The 22,852-nt window shown below is 45.0% G+C and overlaps 1 protein-coding gene across 3 annotated transcripts in view; it reads left to right on the plus strand.

Moving 5' to 3' along the window:
- Nucleotides 1-22,852, plus strand: part of LOC115198073 (glucosidase 2 subunit beta) — a 252,996-nt gene that overhangs the window by 49,976 nt on the left and 180,168 nt on the right. The window lies entirely within an intron of this gene.

Here is a 22,852-nt window from a genome sequence, read left to right on the forward strand (position 1 = left end):
CGTTCTGCCCCGGAACAAGGCAGTTAACCCACTGTTCCCCGGTAGGCCATCATTGAAAATAAGAATGTGTTCTTAACTGACTTGCCTAGTTAAATAAAAAATTTAAATGTATTTTCCAGAGAACGCATAGAGCCTTGAGTTGATGATCCCGCTTATAACCACAGCTATAGTTGAACACATTTGCCTATAGAAATGTGTTCATCATCCACTGAATTAGCTAGCAAGTTTACTAGATAGCTAAAGTAGTTGCCTTGGTAACCAAACAAACGGGCTTGCTAGCTCAGCTAACCAAACCATCAGTCCTGCTGTCTTGCTATTATGAATATCGAAATTCAACAACGCAAATGGTATTTTCAATTCGACTTTTGCTTTCAAAAGCAGCTCAAACATAGAACTGAGTATTGCAATGCATTATAGAGAAATAATGGCCACTCTATAAATGCCCTTCTAGCCAATCATGGTATAAATAGCAATCTTCTGCTTAACTGATATAGCAACTTCTGAGCGGCTCTGTATGTTAACCTGAATCCACCTGCCTGCGGAGGACCTCAACCTCATGCGTGGGGTTTTACTATGCAAAGTACACCACTATATGCCTTGGAATTACATTTTCTTCTGAACGTGGAGCGAAGTTGAATTCTCTTATGCACCACAAGATATATTTGTATCATTAATGCAATAACACAGAGATATGGTGATTCTCCCAAAATATTATGCTAGAGAAATCACTTTACAAGCTACATTGGCAGTCCCTAAAAGCAAGCCCAGGGCAACAATTAGTATTCTTATCACCCTTCTCCACTCGTCAACCACTTTTGACGCTGTACGAGTATGTCTCCTGTCACAAGCTATGGGCACCCGTTTACAATGATATCCAGGAACACAGTCATTGGTTTCCATGGCACCATCAAAGAGCTGCTAACCTCTGCTCAACCTGTACCTTTGTTAGCCAGATGGATACATTCACAGGTGATATAATGTGATTCTATACACTAATGCTTTGTCGACCATAAACTTAGGCCTACTTGTTGCATTTTTTATTTTTTTCCCCCCAATGCACATTCTGCATGCGTGCTTAAATTATGACATTGTATTTTCCACAAGCTGTTACCTCAATCTGTTTAATACAAATCTACCAGCATGATAATTGTTTTTCTTTTTGTGTGTGCTTATTTGATGCTGTTTTGTATGTCTTTGGGTAAAGGACACACAAATCTGTTTGACACCTCCAGTTGATAGACTCACCTCATAGGAGAAGCTGAGTTGAAGTATTTTAGTATTTACATTTAAAATCATATCTGATCACAACAGCATCAAGAGGTTGTAGACAGGCAAACCGGCAGACTGACTGACTGACAGGCAGGCAGTCAAGCAGACAGACAGGCTAGGTGACGAACACTAAGTCCTTTGTGGGGGAAAGAAAATGTATTTTGCGAGGTCTCCATGACGACCCCACTGTATGGCAGATGAGGCGATGACGATGAGCTCCAAGAGAACACAGCCACTGTCAAGGCCCTTGCTATTTTGGCTTGAAGGAGTTGACGAAAATGTTATGTTAGCCAAAAAGAATGTTTCTCTCTCATCTCTTGGCTTTTCTACCATTTGAAAGCCCTCCAATTCGGCTCGCTGGTGAGGGATGACACAGCGGATGACAAAACTCCTGTGTCTGACTGTCTGTCAAGCTCGCTTTTTATCCGACTGACATTTGCTGGCTCAGGTACAGCCAAGCTCGGGAGAGCCAGGGATAAGAGCCAGACACAGATGGCTTTTCCTCAGAATTCTGTCGAGCTCAAGATTTTCCGGAAAGCTCCTGAATCGAGGCGTTTGCACACTCCTCAAAATGTAATTGGTTATGGTGGAGATCACAGTGTATTCTGTCACTATGTTCCATAACAGCTCCGTGGTTCACGCTGCTTCGTCCATGACTTTTAATTTGTCTAATTCCACAAACCGCCCCCACTCTCTATTAGCGAGTAAGGCTTGGTACACCGATACTTCAGTACCTTTTCAGTCTTCCATTAGTGAGTAAGTGAAAGAAAAACAGGTCAGTGGAGGCTCTTCAGAGGAGGAAGGTTCAGGATTGGTGGAGGTCAGTGGAGGCTCTTCAGAGGAGGAAGGTTCAGGATTGGTGGAGGTCAGTGGAGGCTCTTCAGAGGAGGGAGGTTCAGGATTGGTGGAGGTCAGTGGAGGCTCTTCAGAGGAGGAAGGTTCAGGATTGGTGGAGGTCAGTGGAGGCTCCTCAGAGGAGGAAGGTTCAGGATTGGTGGAGGTCAGTGGAGGCTCTTCAGAGGAGGGAGGTTCAGGATTGGTGGAGGTCAGTGGAGGCTCCTCAGAGGAGGGAGGTTCAGGATTGGTGGAGGTCAGTGGAGACTCCTCAGAGGAGGAAGGTTCAGGATTGGTGGAGGTCAGTGGAGGCTCTTCAGAGGAGGGAGGTTCAGGATTGGTGGAGGTCAGTGGAGGCTCCTCAGAGGAGGGAGGTTCAGGATTGGTGGTGGTCAGTGGAGGCTCTTCAGAGGAGGGAGGTTGAGGATGGTGGAGGTGTAGCTGTTTCGTTGATTGGCGAGAAAGCATCTGGTTACGCTACAACACAGTGAGACGCCTCAGAAACCCAATGCCATTGTTTTTCGGCAACAAGAGAGCATTCTGTCTTGCCGAGGAGTGTCGTCCTCAGAAAACTCACAGAGCAGAAGAACAGTTATGTAAGGAACATTTAGAGCTTGTCTTTTGTTCGCTGTCTGGGACCTTGATCTATTTTCTCTTCGTTTCTTCTGATTTTTCCTCCAGTTTTCTCTCGCTTTCATCTGGCTCAGGGTTAACACATAGGGAAATAACGACAGGGTTTCCCAGGTAAGAGTCAGCCGATGATCCAATGACAGAAATGGCACAGGGGCCAAGGGGGCCCCAGGTTTTGCCCTGTCTGAAGCAGGCACGCCGGGGAGGGGAAGGAAAAGGGGTGGGGGTGAGGAGGGGTGTCACGGGAGATTTCTTCCTCTGTGACAAGCCGCCATGTTGCGTGCAGACTTCCTGACAGCGAGCTAAGCAAAGAGACAGAACGGGCTGACCCTCGCCATTGCAAAACAGGAGCCAGATTTTTGGGGACAGCGTTGATGTCAGAAGGAAGGGAGATCTACATTTTCCTTTAAGTTCATTTCATTTCAGTATGTATGCTTCAGTAAAGGCCCTCTCATTGTTTGTGGTTAGGAGGGCTGTGCAGGGATGCCCAGTTTCAATTGTGTTGGACCTGTACTGGTTGTGTTGGACATTGATATTCAGTACCAGTCAAAAGTTTGGACACCTACTCATTCAATGTTTTTTCTTTATTTGTACTATTTTCTACATTGTAGAATAATAGTGAAGACATCAAACTATGAAATAACACATATGGAATCATGTAGTAACCAAAAAAGTGTTGAACAAATCAAAATGTATTTTATATCTGAGATTCTTCAAAGTAGCCACCTTGATGACAGCTTTGCACACTCTTGGCATTCTCACAACCAGCTTCATGAGGAATGCTTTTCCAACAGTCTTGAAGGAGTTCCCACATATGCTGAGCACTTGTTGGCTGCTTTTCCTTCACTCTGCGGTCCAACTCATCCCAAACCATCTCATTTGGGTTGAGGTCGGGTGATTGTGGAGGCCAGGTCATCTGATGCAGCACTCTATTTTATTTATTTCACCTTTATTTAACCAGGTAGGCAAGTTGAGAACAAGTTCTCATTTACAATTGCGACCTGGCCAAGATAAAGCAAAGCAGTTTGAATCATACAACAACACAGAGTTACACATGGAGTAAATCAAACAGACAGTCAATACTACAGTAGAGAAATAAGTCTATATACAATGTGAGCAAATAAGGTGAGATAAGGGAGGTAAAGGCAAAAAAAGGCCATGGTGGCGAAGTAAATACAATATAGCAAGTAAAACACTGGAATGGTAGATTTGCAGTGGAAGAAAGTGCAAAGTAGAAGTAAGTAATGGGGTGCAAAGGAGCAAAATAAATAAATACAGTAGGGGAAGAGGTAGTTGTTTGGGCTAAATTATAGATGGGCTATGTACAGGTGCAGTAATCTGTGAGCTGCTCTGACAGCTGGTGCTTAAAGCTAGTGAGGGAGATAAGTGTTTCCAGTTTCAGAGATTTTAGTAGTTCGTTCCAGTCATTGGCAGCAGAGAACTGGAAGGAGAGGCGGCCAAAGGAGGAATTGGCTTTGGGGGTTACCAGAGAGATATACCTGCTGGAGCGCGTGCTACACTCTCCTTGGTCAAATAGCCCTTACACAGCCTGAAGGTGTGTTTTGGGTCATTGTCCTGTTGAAAAACAAATGATAGTCCCACTAAGCGCAAACCAGATGGGATGGCCTATTGCTGCAGAATACTGTGGTAGCCATGCTGGTTAAGTGTGCCTTGAATTCTAAATAAATCACAGACAGTGTCACCAGCAAAGCACTATAACACCACCTCCTCCATGCTTCCTGTGGGAACCGCACATGGAGAGATCATCCGTTCACCTACTCTGCGTCTCACAAAGACACGACGGTTAGAACCAAAAATCTCAAATTTGGACTCATCAGACCAAGGTATAGATTTCCACTGGTCAAATGTCCATTGTTTGTGTTTCTTGGCCCAAGCAAGTCTCTTCTTCTTATTGGTGTCCTTTAGTAGAGGTTTCTTTGCAGCAATTCGACCATTGCTGCAAAGGCCTGATTCACTCAGTCTCCTTTGAACAGTTGATGCTGAGATGTGTATTTTACTTGAACTCTGTGAAGCATTTATTTGGGCTGCAATTTCTGAGGCTCTAATGAACTTATCCTCCACAGTAGAGGTGACTCTGGGTCTTCCTTTCCTATGCCGGTCCTCATGAGAGCCAGTTTCATCATAGCGCTTGATGGTTTTTGCGACTGCACTTGAAGAAACTTTAAAAGTTCTTGAAATTTTCGGGATTGACTGACCTTCATGTCTTAAAGTAATGATGGACTGTTATTTCTCTTTGCTTATTTGAGCTGTTCTTGCCATAATATGGACTTGGTAATTTACCAAATAGGGCTGTCTTCTGTATACCACCCTTTCCTTGTCACAACACAACTGATTGGCTCAAAAGCACTAAGAAGAAAATGAATTCCACAAATTAACTTGTAACAAGGCATACCTGTTTACTTAAATGCATTCCAGGTGACTACCTCATGAAGCTGGTTGAGAGAATGCCAAGAGTGTGCAAAGCTGTCATCAAGGCGAAGGGTGTCTACTCCAAAAATATAAAATATATTTTGATTTGTTAAACACTTTGTTGGTTACTACATGATTTCACATGTGTTATTTCATAGTTTTGATGTCTTCACTATTATTAGAAGATGTAGAAAATAGTAAAAATAAAGAAAAACCCTTGAATTAGTACGTGTGTGAAAACTTTTGATTGGTACTGTTCATATGAATCATCACAAGGGAGATGTCAGCATTTCCCCCCACACTGCAATCATTTCCCCCCACACTGCAATCATTTTCCCCCACCCTGGAAGCATTTTCCCCCACCCTGCAATCATTTCCCCCCACCCTGCAATCATTTCCCCCCACCCTGCAATAATTTCCCCCACCCTGCAATCATTTCCCCCATCCTGCAATCATTTTCCCCCATCTTGGAAGCATTTTCCCCCACACTGGAACCATTTCCCCCCACCCTGCAATCATTTGGGGCGGCAGGTAGCCTAGTGGTTAGCGCGTTGGACTAGTAACCGAATTGTTGCAAGATCAAATCCCCGAGCTGACAAGGTGAAAATCTGTCGTTCTGCCCCTGAACAAGGCAGTTAACCCACTGTTCCTAGGCCGTCATTGAAAAAAATAATTTGTTCTTTACTGACTTGCCTAGTTAAATAAAGATAAATATATTAAAAAATTCCCTCCACCCTGCAATCATTTCCCCCGACCCTACAATCTGTCCCCATGCCATGTGTCACACTGCTCTGTTGAGATGGGTTTCTATTTACAAACAAAGGTCAAAGGGTTGCAACCTGTTACGTGAGGTCACAATGTCGATTTTGGGATCATGTCATTTCTCACTGTGTGCCCTTTGAGTCAGGAAAACATTCCCTCCCTCCCTCCCTCCCTGTCTCCCTCCCTGTCTCCCTGTCTCCCTCCCTGTCTCCCTCCCTGTCTCCCTCCCTGTCTCCCTCCCTGTCTCCCTCCCTGTCTCCCTCCCTGTCTCCCTCCCTGTCTCCCTTCTTGTCTCCCTCCCTGTCTCCCTCCCTCCCTGTATCCCTCCCTGTCTCCCTGTCTCCCTGTCTCCCTCCCTCCCTGTCTCCTTCTCTCCCTGTCTCCCTCCCTGTCTCCCTCTCTCCCTGTCTCCCTCCCTCCCTGTCTCCCTGTCTCCCTCCCTCCCTGTCTCCATCTCTGCTCGTACATGTATCATGATCAGTGTTATGGGAAGAATCCAATCGTATGTTCTCATGCTTGTATGATTGGGTTCTCTGTTCTCTGGTGCTTTTAAGGTAATTATTGATCCCCCACCGACCTTGTGTTCTCTCCTGGTTCATTCTCCCCCCCGGCCTTGTTTTCTCTCCTGGTTCCATCGCCCCCTGGCCTTGTTTTCTCTCCTGGTTCATTCTCCCCCCCTGGCCTTGTTTTCTCTCCTGGTTCATTCCCCCCCCCCCGACCTTGTTTTCTCTCCTGGTTCTTTCTCCCCCCCTGGCCTTGTGTTCTCTCCTGGTTCCATCTCCCCCCTGGCCTTGTTTTCTCTCCTGGTTCATTCTCCCCCCCTGGCCTTGTTTTCTCTCCCGGTTCCTTCTCCCCCCCTGGCCTTGTGTTCTCTCCTGGTTCATTCTCCCCCCTGGCCTTGTTTTCTCTCCTGGTTCATTCTCCCCCCCTGGCCTTGTTTTCTCTCCTGGTTCCATCGCCCCCTGGCCTTGTTTTCTCTCCCGGTTCCTTCTCCCCCCCCTGGCCTTGTTTTCTCTCCTGGTTCCATCGCCCCCTGGCCTTGTTTTCTCTCCTGGTTCATTCTCCCCCCTGGCCTTGTTTTCTCTCCTGGTTCCATCGCCCCCTGACCTTGTGTTCTCTCCTGGTTCATTCTCCCCCCCCCTGGCCTTGTGTTCTCTCCTGGTTCCATCCCCCCTGGCCTTGTTTTCTCTCCTGGTTCCTTCTCCCACCTGGAGTCCAAGAGTCCCCTCTGCATTCTCACTTGCTCACCCATCTCTCCTCTACAAAGTGACATTTATTCATTAAATATAGTGTACTGGCGCAGGACGTGCTTCCCTTCCCACCGTTTCCAGACACTAATAATTACATTGGCATTTACCGCCGCGATAAGACGACCCTTTGGCCTTTATGAAATGTGTCCCGAGCCTGGATACCTAGCAAATATAAACCAATGCGAACCGTGCATTGATCCAGGCTTTTTGTGTTTTTACCTTAAGAGAAGACGTATTGTTTATTATCAGGGTTTATTCATGCATCCTTATCTGATGTCACACCTGTCTGTAATATTGTGTCCATTAATGTAATAATTAAAAGTGGCCATCTGTTGTGAACATGGGTGACCATTCGAATTGGGCGTCTGTTGTGAACATGGTTGACCATTCGAAGTGGCCATCTGTTGTGAACGTGGGGAACCATTAGTAATTGGTGTCTGTTGTGAACGTGGGGAACCATTAGTAATTGGTGTCTGTTGTGAACGTGGGGAACCATTAGTAATTGGTGTCTGTTGTGAACGTGGGAAACCATTAGTAATTGGTGTCTGTTGTGAACGTGGGGAACCATTAGTAATTGGTGTCTGTTGTGAACGTGGGGAACCATTAGTAATTGGTGTCTGTTGTGAACGTGGGGAACCATTAGTAATTGGTGTCTGTTGTGAACGTGGGGAACCATTAGTAATTGGTGTCTGTTGTGAACGTGGGGAACCATTAGTAATTGGTGTCTGTTGTGAATGTGGGAAACCATTAGTAATTGGTGTCTGTTGTGAACGTGGGGAACCATTAGTAATTGGTGTCTGTTGTGAACGTGGGAAACCATTAGTAATTGTTGTCTGTTGTGAACGTGGGGAACCATTAGTAATTGGTGTCTGTTGTGAACGTGGGGAACCATTAGTAATTGGTGTCTGTTGTGAACGTGGGGAACCATTAGTAATTGGTGTCTGTTGTGAACGTGGGGAACCATTAGTAATTGGTGTCTGTTGTGAACGTGGGGAACCATTAGTAATTGGTGTCTGTTGTGAACGTGGGGAACCATTAGTAATTGGTGTCTGTTGTGAACGTGGGGAACCATTAGTAATTGGTGTCTGTTGTGAACGTGGGGAACCATTAGTAATTGGTGTCTGTTGTGAACGTGGGAAACCATTAGTAATTGTTGTCTGTTGTGAACGTGGGGAACCATTAGTAATTGGTGTCTGTTGTGAACGTGGGGAACCATTAGTAATTGGTGTCTGTTGTGAACGTGGGGAACCATTAGTAATTGGTGTCTGTTGTGAACGTGGGGAACCATTAGTAATTGGTGTCTGTTGTGAACGTGGGGAACCATTAGTAATTGGTGTCTGTTGTGAACGTGGGGAACCATTAGTAATTGGTGTCTGTTGTGAACGTGGGGAACCATTAGTAATTGGTGTCTGTTGTGAACGTGGGGAACCATTAGTAATTGGTGTCTGTTGTGAACGTGGGGAACCATTAGTAATTGGTGTCTGTTGTGAACGTGGGGAACCATTAGTAATTGGTGTCTGTTGTGAACGTGGGGAACCATTAGTAATTGGTGTCTGTTGTGAACGTGGGGAACCATTAGTAATTGGTGTCTGTTGTGAACGTGGGAAACCATTAGTAATTGGTGTCTGTTGTGAACGTGGGGAACCATTAGTAATTGGTGTCTGTTATGAACGTGGGGAACCATTAGTAATTGGTGTCTGTTGTGAACGTGGGGAACCATTAGTAATTGGTGTCTGTTGTGAACGTGGGGAACCATTAGTAATTGGTGTCTGTTGTGAACGTGGGGAACCATTAGTAATTGGTGTCTGTTGTGAACGTGGGGAACCATTAGTAATTGGTGTCTGTTGTGAACGTGGGGAACCATTAGTAATTGGTGTCTGTTGTGAACGTGGGGAACCATTAGTAATGGTGTCTGTTGTGAACGTGGGGAACCATTAGTAATTGGTGTCTGTTGTGAACGTGGGGAACCATTAGTAATTGGTGTCTGTTGTGAACGTGGGGAACCATTAGTAATTGGTGTCTGTTGTGAACGTGGGGAACCATTAGTAATTGGTGTCTGTTGTGAACGTGGGGAACCATTAGTAATTGGTGTCTGTTGTGAACGTGGGGAACCCTGGGGTGTATTCAATAGGAACCAAATGAAAACAAACGTGATGAAACTGGGAGGGACCTACCTGAGTTTGTCAAATAGAAACAGGTTTTATGTTGCGAAACATTTTCCACTGCGAAAGATTTTGCTGCGGTTTGCACTAATAAATACACCCCTGTATTCCTGCCCCATGGAATCGAATGTAATCACAAGTGTGACGTCAATAGAATCTTCAAATAAGGCCCTTAGGCTTGTGCCACACCGTATCATGTAAGATGATCAGAATGGCAGCCTGGGAAATCTCCCAATGATCCCTTTTATTTTGGTTGGTGTTCCCCCCCCATCGAGCGCTTGTGAAGAGATCACTTGTGACTGCTTCACCGTTTGAACAGCATGCTGGAGATGGGACATTGGGAGGGTATTCTCTCTGAATACTGGAGATGGAACGTTGGCAGGGTATTCTCTCTGAATGCTGGAGATGGAACATTGGCAGGGTATTCTCTCTGAATACTGGAGATGGAACATTGGCAGGGTATTCTCTCTGAATACTGGAGATGGAACATTGGCAGGGTATTCTCTCTGAATGCTGGAGATGGAACATTGGCAGGGTATTATCTCTGAATACTGGAGATGGAACATTGGCAGGGTATTCTCTCTGAATACTGGAGATGGAACATTGGCAGGGTATTTTCTCTGAATGCTGGAGATGGAACGTTGGCAGGGTATTCTCTCTGAATGCTGTAGATGGGACATTGGGAGGGTATTCTCTCTGAATGCTGTAGATGGAACATTGGCAGGGTATTCTCTCTGAATGCTGTAGATGGAACATTGGCAGGGTATTCTCTCTGAATGCTGGAGATGGAACGTTGGCAGGGTATTCTCTCTGAATACTGGAGATGGAACATTGGCAGGGTATTCTCTCTGAATACTGGAGATGGAACATTGGCAGGGTATTCTCTCTGAATGCTGGAGATGGAACATTGGCAGGGTATTATCTCTGAATACTGGAGATGGAACATTGGCAGGGTATTCTCTCTGAATACTGGAGATGGAACATTGGCAGGGTATTTTCTCTGAATGCTGGAGATGGAACGTTGGCAGGGTATTCTCTCTGAATGCTGTAGATGGGACATTGGGAGGGTATTCTCTCTGAATGCTGTAGATGGAACATTGGCAGGGTATTCTCTCTGAATGCTGTAGATGGAACATTGGCAGGTATTCTCTCTGAATGCTGTAGATGGAACATTGGCAGGGTATTATCTCTGAATGCTGTAGATGGAACATTGGCAGGGTATTCCCTCTGAATACTGGAGATGGAACGTTGGCAGGGTATTCTCTCTGAATGCTGTAGATGGAACATTGGCAGGGTATTCTCTCTGAATGCTGTAGATGGGACATTGGGAGGGTATTCTCTCTGAATGCTGGAGATGGGACATTGGGAGGGTATTCTCTCTGAATACTGGAGATGGAACGTTGGCAGGGTATTCTCTCTGAATGCTGTAGATGAAACATTGGCAGGGTATTCTCTCTGAATACTGGAGATGGAACATTGTCAGGGTATTCTGTCTGAATGCTGTAGATGGAACACTGGCAGGGTATTCTCTCTGAATGCTGTAGATGGAACATTGGCAGGGTATTCTCTCTGAATGCTGTAGCTGGAACATCGGCAGGGTATTCTCTCTGAATGCTGTAGATGGAACATTGGCAGGGTATTCTCTCTGAATGCTGTAGATGGAACATTGGCAGGGTATTCTCTCTGAATACTGGAGATGGAACATTGGCAGGGTATTCTCTCTGAATGCTGGAGATGGAACATTGGGAGGGTATTCTCTCTGAATACTGGAGATGGAACATTGGCAGGGTATTCTCTCTGAATGCTGTAGATGGAACATTGGCAGGGTATTCTCTCTGAATGCTGGTGATGGAACGTTGGCAGGGTATTCTCTCTGAATGCTGTAGATGGAACATTGGCAGGGTATTCTCTCTGAATGCTGTAGATGGAACATTGGCAGGGTATTCTCTCTGAATGCTGTAGATGGAACGTTGGCAGGGTATTCTCTCTGAATGCTGTAGATGGAACATTGGCAGGGTATTCTCTCTGAATGCTGGAGATGGAACGTTGGCAGGGTATTATCTCTGAATACTGGAGATGGAACATTGGCAGGGTATTCTCTCTGAATACTGGAGATGGAACATTGGCAGGGTATTTTCTCTGAATGCTGGAGATGGAACGTTGGCAGGGTATTCTCTCTGAATGCTGTAGATGGGACATTGGGAGGGTATTCTCTCTGAATGCTGTAGATGGAACATTGGCAGGGTATTCTCTCTGAATGCTGTAGATGGAACATTGGCAGGTATTCTCTCTGAATGCTGTAGATGGAACATTGGCAGGGTATTATCTCTGAATGCTGTAGATGGAACATTGGCAGGGTATTCCCTCTGAATACTGGAGATGGAACGTTGGCAGGGTATTCTCTCTGAATGCTGTAGATGGAACATTGGCAGGGTATTCTCTCTGAATGCTGTAGATGGAACGTTGGCAGGGTATTCTCTCTGAATGCTGTAGATGGAACATTGGCAGGGTATTCTCTCTGAATGCTGGAGATGGAACGTTGGCAGGGTATTCTCTCTGAATGCTGGAGATGGAACGTTGGTAGGGTATTCTCCCTGAATGCTGTAGATGGAACATTGGCAGGGTATTCTCTCTGAATGCTGGAGATGAAACATTGGCAGGGTATTCTCTCTGAATGCTGTAGATGGAACATTGGCAGGGTATTCTCTCTGAATGCTGTAGATGGAACGTTGGCAGGGTATTCTCTCTGAATGCTGTAGATGGAACATTGGCAGGGTATTCTCTCCGAATGCTGTAGATGGAACATTGGCAGGGTATTCTCTCTGAAAGCTGTAGATGGAACGTTGGCAGGGTATTCTCTCTGAATGCCGTAGATGGAACGTTGGCAGGGTATTCTCTCTGAATGCTGTAGATGGAACGTTGGCAGGGTATTCTCTCTGAATACTGGAGATGGAACATTGGCAGGGTATTCTCTCTGAATGCTGTAGATGGAACATTGGCAGGGTATTCTCTCTGAATGCTGTAGATGGAACGTTGGCAGGGTATTCTCTCTGAATACTGGAGATGGAACATTGGCAGGGTATTCTCTCTGAATCCGGTATGGGAGAAAAGCTGTGGGATAAGGAGGACTTCTGACACTCATACCATACCTGTGGCAGATTAATAACACGTGTGGGTGTTTGCACGTGTGGGTGCGTTTTAATATTCCCACTAGTGTGTGTTTGGGTTTATGGTAATACTATATACATATTTGACTGCGTAATTTTTCTCATACTTTATCTGTGGAAGGAGATATTTTGACAAGCATAACCAGAAAAGGTGATTCTCCCAACCCAGGTATATGTGGCAATATTGTAGATAAACACAGCTGGGAATAGTTCTGTCTGCACCGTATGTGGGTGTGTGGATTCATATTGCCATATAGCTGTAAGGTAATAGATCTCCTCCTGCTTGCTTAGCCCCTGTTTATTTGACTACATCTAGTGTAGAGTTTGTGGGCCAATACAAAACCCCAATAACAACATCTGACTGAAATATCTGTTTGACGAGGATGTGTTTTAGAAGCAGGGTGTTAATGGTTTCTCCTATAAACCTATATATATTTATAGGAGAAACCATAATATATATATATATATATATAACTGAGTCAACAAAAAGGGATGCAGTACGTGATGTAATTAAAAAAATAAGTAAATGTTGTTTTCATTAATGCCGTATTTCATGGGGTATGAAATAACCGCTTCAAATCTGTTATTATTTCATCACATTCTCCTTTTCAGTTGGAAATGTACACCTTTTTTTTTCATTTAGATCTGATTTCAAATGTAATCCAGAGCAAAAGGACCAATTTGGAATAATCCAAATATCTATGCATGTTTTATTCCACTACTACTTTGATACATTTATAAATGATCATGAAATAAAATTACACCCAGGGAATTGGGGTGAGGGCTTAAATAAGTTCCCCAATTTCCATTTGGTGTGATCCAAAACGGCGAGCCAAGGCCTCAACATGGCCGTCATTAGACATACAATTGAATCCATGCGAACCGTTTTCATGAAAACATAACAGATAGTTTGTGTGTCTATGACAAGATGGCTATACCACTATATTATTGATTTATCCTCCATCGGTCTCAAATGCGTACCAAATTACCACATTCATAGTTTCTTCATTATTGATGCTAGGTCTTATCTGAAGACTAGTACAATACGTTGCAAGCTGGCTATCACCAATTCTGGGATTTCAATGTCTATCGTACAATGCTACCTACAATGCATATAAAAAAGATCATCTACAATTGGGTGTTAGGATACATCTGGTTCTTTCATCTATTGCTTTATTTGTTAAAGCAAGACGAAATATCTGGCCAATAAATGGAAAGGTGGTCTTAAAAGTGAAACTTGGGCCTAATACCAAGCGTTTTACATTCACCACTAATTTCCCAGTAGTCACTCAAGCTATTTTCACAGTGGCCCTTTAAAGAATACATCTGCAGAACAAAGCACTTTGGGTGTCAGTCACTGTCCTTTGTGAGGTCGACAGTAGTGCTGCACATATAGCACCACTGTTTTGTCTCTGTCGAGTCCGAGCACTGCAGCGCTGTTTATTAGCTTAGCTTAATTGTGCATAGTATCTAAAGGTCAACGCCTGCTGCGCTACAGCACTGCCAAAATGGCTTCCAGTGGGACTCCATTTCACATGAATAAACACACGGGTCTACTTCCCAAATGGCACCCTATGCCCTACATAGTGTTCTTAAGCCTCCGGTCAAAATAGTGTGTCATTTACGACTTAAACTGGGAGCCCCCACCACCTTCGTCTCCCATCAACCCTCCCTCCCTCTGCACAGCAGCGCCGTGTTGGTGTTCACAAGCAGTGTCTGATGGTTATTCACTGGTAGACATCGCTTCACTGGCTCGCTTTTGAACAGTGGTGACGCCGCTGGCGACAGAAGAGGTCGAGTCCAGATTTATCCTCTCATCAATGTTTTTTTTGTTTGTTTTGAAACTGATTAAGTATATTCCAATTAGAAATGTACAGAGGCTTGCGAAAGTATTCACCCCCCTTGGCATTTTTCCTATTTTGTTGCCGTACAACCTGGAATTAAAATTGATTTATTTGGGGGGGGTTTGTATAATTTGATGTACACAACATGCCTACCACTTTGAAGGTGAATTAAGACAAAAAAAAACGGAATACTTGAGCGTGCATAACTATTCACCTCATTTATTTGGGCTGCAATTTCTGATGCACGTAACTCTAATGAACTTGTCCTCGGCAGTAGAGGTAACTCTGGGTCTTCCTTACCTGTGGCGGTCCTCATGAGAGCCCGTTTCATCATAGCTCTTGATGGTTTTTGCAATACACTTGAAGAAACATTCAAAGTTCTTGAAAGTTCGTGATGTCTTAAGTAATGATGGACTATTCTCTCTTCTTATTTGAGTTGTTCTTGCCATAATATGGACTTGGTCTTTCACCAAATAGGGCTATGTTCTGTATACCACCCCATGACTACCTCATGAAGCTGTCAAGCAGCATGTGCAAAGCTGTCAAGACAAAGAGTGACAAATTTGAAGAATCTCAAATATAAAATATACACTGCTCAAAAAAATAAAGGGAACACTTAAACAACACAATGTAACTCCAAGTCAATCACACTTCTGTGAAATCAAACTGTCCACTTAGGAAGCAACACTGATTGACAATACATTTCACATGCTGTTGTGCAAATGGAAGAGACAACAGGTGTAAATTATAGGCAATTAGCAAGACACCCCCAATAAAGAAGTGGTTCTGCAGGTGGGGACCACAGACCACTTCTCAGTTCCTATGCTTCCTGGCTGATGTTTTGGTCACTTTTGAATGCTGGCGGTGCTTTCACTCTAGTGGTAGCATGAGACGGAGTCTACAACCCACACAGGTGGCTCAGGTAGTGCAGCTCATCCAGGATGGCACATCAATGCGAGCTGTGGCAAGCAGGTTTGCTGTGTCTGTCAGCGTAGTGTCCAGAGCATGGAGGCGCTACCAGGAGACAGGCCAGTACATCAGGAGACGTGGAGGAGGCCGTAGGAGGGCAACAACCCAGCAGCAGGACCGCTACCTCCGCCTTTGTGCAAGGAGGAGCAGGAGGAGCACTGCCAGAGCCCTGCAAAATGACCTCCAGCAGGCCACAAATGTGCATGTGTCTGCTCAAACAGTCAGAAACAGACTCCATGAGGGTGGTATGAGGGCCCGACATCCACAGGTGGGGGTTGTGCTTACAGCCCAACACCGTGCAGGACGTTTGGCATTTGCCAGAGAACACCAAGATTGGCAAATTCGCCACTGGCGCCCTGTGCTCTTCACAGATGAAAGCAGGTTCACACTGAGCACATGTGACAGAGTCTGGAGATTCCGTGGGGAACGTTCTGCTGCCTGCAACATCCTCCAGCATGACCGGTTTGGCGGTGGGTCAGTCATGGTGTGGGGTGGCATTTCTTTGGGGGGCCGCACAGCCCTCCATGTGCTCGCCAGAGGTAGCCTGACTGCCATTAGGTACCGAGATGAGATCCTCAGACCCCTTGTGAGACCATATGCTGGTGCGGTTGGCCCTGGGTTCCTCCTAATGCAAGACAATGCTAGACCTCATGTGGCTGGAGTGTGTCAGCAGTTCCTGCAAGAGGAAGGCATTGATGCTATGGACTGGCCCGCCCGTTCCCCAGACCTGAATCCAATTGAGCACATCTGGGACATCATGTCTCTCTCCATCCACCAATGCCACGTTGCAGCACAGACTGTCCAGGAGTTGGCGGGTGCTTTAGTCCAGGTCTGGGAGGAGATCCCTCAGGAGACCATCCGCCGTCTCATCAGAAGCATGCCCAGGCGTTGTAGGGAGGTCATACAGGCACGTGGAGGCCGCACACACTACTGAGCCTCATTTTGACTTGTTTTAAGGACATTACATCAAAGTTGGATCAGCCTGTAGTGTGGTTTTCCACTTTAATTTTGAGTGTGTCTCCAAATCCAGACCTCCATGGGTTGATAAATTGGATTTCCATAGATTATTTTTGTGTGATTTTGTTGTCAGCACATTCAACTATGTAAAGAAAAAAGTATTTAATAAGATTATTTAATTCATTCAGATCTAGGATGTGTTATTTTAGTGTTCCCTTAATTTTTTTGAGCAGTGTATTTTGAGATTTGTTTAACACTTTTTCGGTACTGCATGATTTCATATGTGTTATTTCATAGTTTTGATGTCTTCACTATTATTCTACAATGTGGAAAAAAGTTCAAATAAATGGAATGAGTAGGTGTGTCCATATATATATGCTTAACTACTGCCTTCCATAAGATGAATGGTGTTTGACTGATATGGGTCATTCTACTGAAATGGTATAAATTGGGGGTTGGAGAAAAAAAAAGAACATTTGTATTCTATTTCTCCTAAGCTGTCAGCACACATCTTCCAACACTTCAGGTAGACTCACACACTTTGTTTGTATTGCATATTTGAAATATTTACCTGAATTCCTTACCACCGCACTACATTGTTCACTACTGAAAAATAGTGGAAAAGTCACGCTAAAGGCAGAACCCTGCACAGTAATGATCATTTTGATGAACCTTCTATTACATCATTTTCGGCGGGAAATTCTATTTGCATACCAAATTAACAAAATAGTAAAATCATGACTTTTAACCAGATTTTTCAAAACCTTAAAATAGAATTTTGAAAAATATGTCTGTTGTTCTATGTAAAATGTTCAATGTTCATTGTATGAATCTGAAACGTTTTGATTGGTTGAATTACTTATGGATCTAAATAATTATGTTGTTGGATGTATATAAACTCAGCAAAACAAATAAACGTCCTCTCAATGTCAACTGCATTTATTTTCAGCAAACTTAACGTGTAAATATTGAACATAACAAGATTCAACAACTGAGACATAAACTGAACAAGTTCCACAGACATGTGACTAACAGAAATGGAATAATGTGTCCCTGAACAAAGAGGGGGTCAAAATCAAAAGTAACAGTCAGTATCTGGTGTGGCCACCAGCTGCATTAAGTACTGCAGTGCATCTCCTCCTCATGGACTGCACCAGATTTGCCAGTTCTTGCTGTGAGATGTGACCCCACTATTCCACCAAGGCACCAGCAAGTTCCCGTACATTTCTGGGGGGCATGGCCCTAGCCCTCACCCTCCGATCCAACAGGTCCCAGACGTGCTCAATGGGATTGCGGTCCAGGCTCTTCGCTGGCCATGACAGAACACTGACATTCCTTTCTTGCAGGAAATCACGCACAGAACGAGCAGTATGGCTGGTGGCATTGTCATGCTGGAGGGTCATGTCAGGATTATTATTATGCCTTTATTTCAACAAGGAACACAGACTGAGACCAAGGTCTCTTTTACAGCTGGGCCCTGCGTATACATGTTTACACATACAGTTTAGGTACAGTGATTAAGAAACTAGACAAGACAAACAAAACGATCACAGATAACACAAAAAAATACAGCAGCAGATTATTACATTTACACATAGGTTATTCCCCTAACAGCACAAGAACTTGCATTACCCCAAGCAGTTACAAGCAATACAAAAATAAAAATCCTCCAATAAATATTTAAAATGGGCAAGGGGGACAAGAGTCTCAAGTTTAAGTTTAGTCTGCAGGCTATTCCATAGGCAAGGAGCGTAACAGGAAAAGGCAGCCACACCCAACTGTGGAAATCGCACGGGCCTCAAGTGTAATCCATGCTTGAGACCTGGTTTTAGGAATTATAATTCTAATATTGATGAGTGATGATAAATAAGAAAGTAGCTTATTCAGAAGTGCTTTATAGACAAACACGAGAGCATGTTGTTCTCGTCTCATGGACAGCATAGTCCAACCCACATTTTGATATAAAACACAGTGGTGGGTTCTGTAGCTAGCACACGTAATAAACCTAAGTTTTCTTATCTCATCACCAATATTTTTTATGTAGAGAGTGAACAGTAATGGACCAAGTATAGAACCTTGTGGGACCCTTGAACCAACTCCAATGGCTCCGACTGGATGCCGTCGACTCTAACAGCCTGACTTCTATCCTTTAGATAGTCATGCAACCAACGACAGGCATCCAATCCCAGTCCTATTGACGACAGCTTACCCAAAAGTATCGCATGGTCTACAGTGTCAAAAGCTTTCGATAAATCTATGAACAAGGCGGCACAGTGTTTTCTATTATCTAGGGCATTAGTAAAATATCATTTACAACACGTACAGTGGCCGTAATAGTACTGTGTTTAGGTCTGAAGCCAGGATGAGCCTGCAGGAAGGGTACCACATGAGGGAGGAGGATGTCTTCCCTGTAACGCACAGCGTTGAGATTGCCTGCAATGACAACAAGCTCAGTCTGATGATGCTGTGACACACCGCCCCAGATCATGACCGACCCTCCACCTCCAAATCGATCCCGCTCCAGAGTACAGGCTTCGGTGTAACGCTCATTCCTTCAAAGATAAACGTGAATCCGACCATCACCCCTGGTGAGACAAAACTGCGACTCATCAGTGAAGAGCACTTTTGGCCAGTCCTGTCTGGTCCAGCGGCGGTGGGTTTGTGGCCATAGGCGATGTTGTTGCTGTGATGTCTGGTGAGGACCTGCCTTACAACAGGCCTACAAGCCCTCAGTCCAGCCTCTCTGAGGCTATTGCGGAAAGTCTGAGCACTGATGGAGGGATTGTGCATTCCTGGTGTAACTCGGGCAGTTGTTGTTGCCATCCTGTACCTGTCCCGCAGGTGTGATGTTCGGATGTACCGATCCTGTGCAGGTGTTGCTACACATGGTCTGCCACTGCGAGGACGATCAGCTGTCCATCCTGTCTCCCTGTAGCGTTGTCTTAGGCGTCTCACAGAACGGACATTGCAATTTATTGCCCTGGCCACATCTGCAGTCCTCATTCCTCCTTGCAGCATGCCTAAGGCCCGTTCATGCAGATGAACAGGGACCCTGGGCATCTTTCGTTTGGTGTTTTTCAGAGTCAGTAGAAAGGCCTCTTTAGTGTCCTAAGTGTTCATAACTGTGACCTTAATTGCCTACCGTCTGTAAGCTGTTAGTGTCTTAACGACCGTTCCACAGGTGCATGTTCATTAATTGTTTATGGTTCATTGAACAAGCATGGGAAACAGTGTTTAACCCCTTTACAATGAAGATCAGTGAAGTTATTTGGATTTTTACGAATTATCTTTAAAAGACAGGGTCCTGAAAAAGGGACTTTATCTATCTTTAGATTGGAAAAATAACAGGCGTTTTGGTGTTATGTGTAAATTATAGAGATATTTACAGGACTACATGGAAATAATTTGTTTTACTATAGACATTGATGGCTTCCACCATTTTAGAAGTTGTTAACTGGGTGGGGATTCCTATGGCTTGGGAGTGATCAGCCAATGTCTCCTTCTAATTGGATTTTCTTTGGTTTGTACAGTGCTGAACTGTACTGTACTCTGCTGTTATACTATTCTGTACTCTACATTACTGTACTCAAGTTTACTCAAGTTTCTTACAATTGAAGAAGTGTGGTGAAATAATGATAATACAAATAATAATAATAATAATGCAAAAATAAAACAATTACTGGGATTAGAAATGATGCAATCAATTAAATTGACAGAACCCAAAAACTATCATTATTAAAGCTGTTCATAGTACAGTATAGATCATTATAGACATCTATGTTTTGGCCAGATAGATGTCAATGTTTGGGCTCATGGAGGGTTGGATCCCCCCTGCTGGCTATGCATCTCAGTACTCTACACTTTTTCCTGAAGGGTGCACTTGTCCATTCCCCACACGGTGGCCCTCTGTAACTTAGTTGGTAACGCATGGCACTTGCAACTTTAAAATGGAGATAGTCCCAATGGAGCGGCACGTGCTGTCACAAGCTCCATAATGGCACTGATACAAAGATGAGACCTCTATATATCTCTATGGTGTCAATCGTTTCAGTTGTGACCATTTCGTGTTTGGCCAATTTTGACTTAACTTGGATTTTAAAGAATCCCCATTGGCAGCTATATGTAGCTATCTTTAATTTGGACCGAGCTACATCCCAGCAAACATATATTGTAGTCCCTAAACTGTACTTTTACATATTTATAGATGTATTCAATGTTCGGTAGTGACATGAGGTTTACCAACTTGCTCACTCAATTTCTCCAAAATGTTTGCGCACACAGACTACTCACCATGTGGCCACCATGCTGGAGAGGGGTTCAATCCCATCAACTGGTGATATTTGTAGGGTTGTGGCTTAAGGCACATTCATTCTACAGTCTTTTAATGTGTGTGTTTTCGTAGTGACATCAAAAGTGGGGACAGTGTTTTTCAGAGAAAGGTGTTTAAAGATTAACCAAGCTAATAATTATATCAGTGAGTGTACAAAACATTATGAACACATTATGAATGCTCTTTCCATGACAGAGACTGACCAGGTGAATCCAGGTGAAAGCTATGATCCCTCATTGATGTCACTTGTTAAATCCACTTCAATCAGTGTAGATGAAGGGGAGGAGACCGGTTAAAGAAGGATTTTTAAGCCTTGAGACAATTGAGACATGGATTGTGTTTGTGTGCCATTCAAAGGGTGAATGGGCAAGACAAAATATTTAAGTGTCTTTGAACGGGGTATGGTAGTAGGTGCCAGGTGCACCGGTTTGAGTGCCAAGAACTGCAATGCTGCTGGGTTTTTCCACTCTCAACAGTTTCCAGTGTGTATCAAGAATGGTCCACCACCCAAAGGACATCCAGCCAACTTGACACAACTGTGGGAAGCATTGGAGTCAACATGGGCCGGTATCCCTGTGGAATGCATTCGACACCTTGTAGAGTCCATGCCCTGATGAATTGAGGCTGTTCTGAGGGGAAACGGGAGAGAGGGGAGCTGTTTTTTCTTTTGTTTTTTGGTGGTAGGACAGCAATTTACACTACTTCTGTAGAATCACTCAAGCAGTACACTTTAGCAGTGTGGCTGTAGTAAGGCTGCCTTAATGAGAGAGTGACTGGAATAAATAAGCAGATATGGTGGTGGGTATGTTTGGGAGAGTGACTTTTTGGTAGTGGGTATGTTTGGGAGAGTGACTCTGGTGATGGGTGGTGGGTATGTTTGGGAGTGTGACTGGTGCTGGGTGGTGGGTATGTTTGGGAGATTGACTCTATGGTGCTGGGCGGTGGGTATGTTTGGGAGTGTGACTCTGGTGCAGGGCGGTGTGTATGTTTGGGAGATTGACTCTATGGTGCTGGGCGGTGGGTATGTTTGGGAGTGTGACTCTGGTGCTGGGCGGTGGGTATGTTTGGGAGAGTGACTATGGTGCTGGGCGGAGGGTATGTTTGGGAGTGTGACTCTGGTGCTGGGCGGTGGGTATGTTTGGGACAGTGACTGGTGCTGGGCGGTGGGTATGTTTGGGAGAGTGACTCTGGTGCTGGGCGGTGGGTATGTTTGGGAGTGTGACTCTGGTGGTGGGTATGTTTGGGAGTGTGACTCTGGCGGTGGGTATGTTTGGGAGAGTGACTGGTGGTGGGCGGTGGGTATGTTTGGGAGTGTGACTCTATGGTGCTGGGCGGTGGGTATGTTTGGGAGATTGACTCTATGGTGATGGGTGGTAGGTATGTTTGGGAGAGTGACTTTGGTGGTGGGTATGTTTGGGAGAGTGACTCTATGGTGGTGGGCGGTGGGTATGTTTGGGAGATTGACTCTATGGTGCTGGGCGGTGGGTATGTTTGGGAGTGTGACTCTATGATGCTGGGCGGTGGGTATGTTTGGGAGAGTGACTCTGGTGGTGGGTATGTTTGGGAGAGTGACTCTATGGTGCTGGGCGGTGGGTATGTTTGGGAGATTGACTCTATGGTGCTGGGCGGTGGGTATGTCTGGAGGTGTGACTCTATGGTGCTGGGCGGTGGGTATGTTTGGGAGTGTGACTCTGGTGCTGGGCGGTGGGTATGTTTGGGAGTGTGACTCTATGGTGCTGGGCGGTGGGTATGTTTGGGAGAGTGACTCTGGTGGTGGGTATGTTTGGGAGAGTGACTCTGGTGGTGGGTATGTTTGAGAGTGTGACTCTGGTGGTGGGTATGTTTGGGAGAGTGACTCTATGGTGCTCGGTGGTGGGTATGTTTGGGAGTGTGACTCTGGTGGTGGGTATGTTTGGGAGTGTGACTCTGGTGGTGGGTATGTTTGGGAGAGTGACTCTATGGTGCTCGGTGGTGGGTATGTTTGGGAGTGTGACTCTGGTGGTGGGTATGTTTGGGAGTGTGACTCTGGTGCTGGGCGGTGGGTATGTTTGGGAGAGTGACTCTATGGTGCTCGGTGGTGGGTATGTTTGGGAGTGTGACTCTATGGTGCTGGGCGGTGGGTATGTTTGGGAGTGTGACTCTATGGTGCTGGGCGGTGGGTATGTTTGGGAGAGTGACTCTGGTGGTGGGTATGTTTGGGAGAGTGACTGGTGCTGGGTGGTGGGTATGTTTGGGAGTGTGACTCTGG

This window comes from Salmo trutta, chromosome 8 (genome assembly GCF_901001165.1).
Source record: "Salmo trutta chromosome 8, fSalTru1.1, whole genome shotgun sequence".
Classification (NCBI taxonomy): Eukaryota; Metazoa; Chordata; class Actinopteri; order Salmoniformes; family Salmonidae; genus Salmo; species Salmo trutta.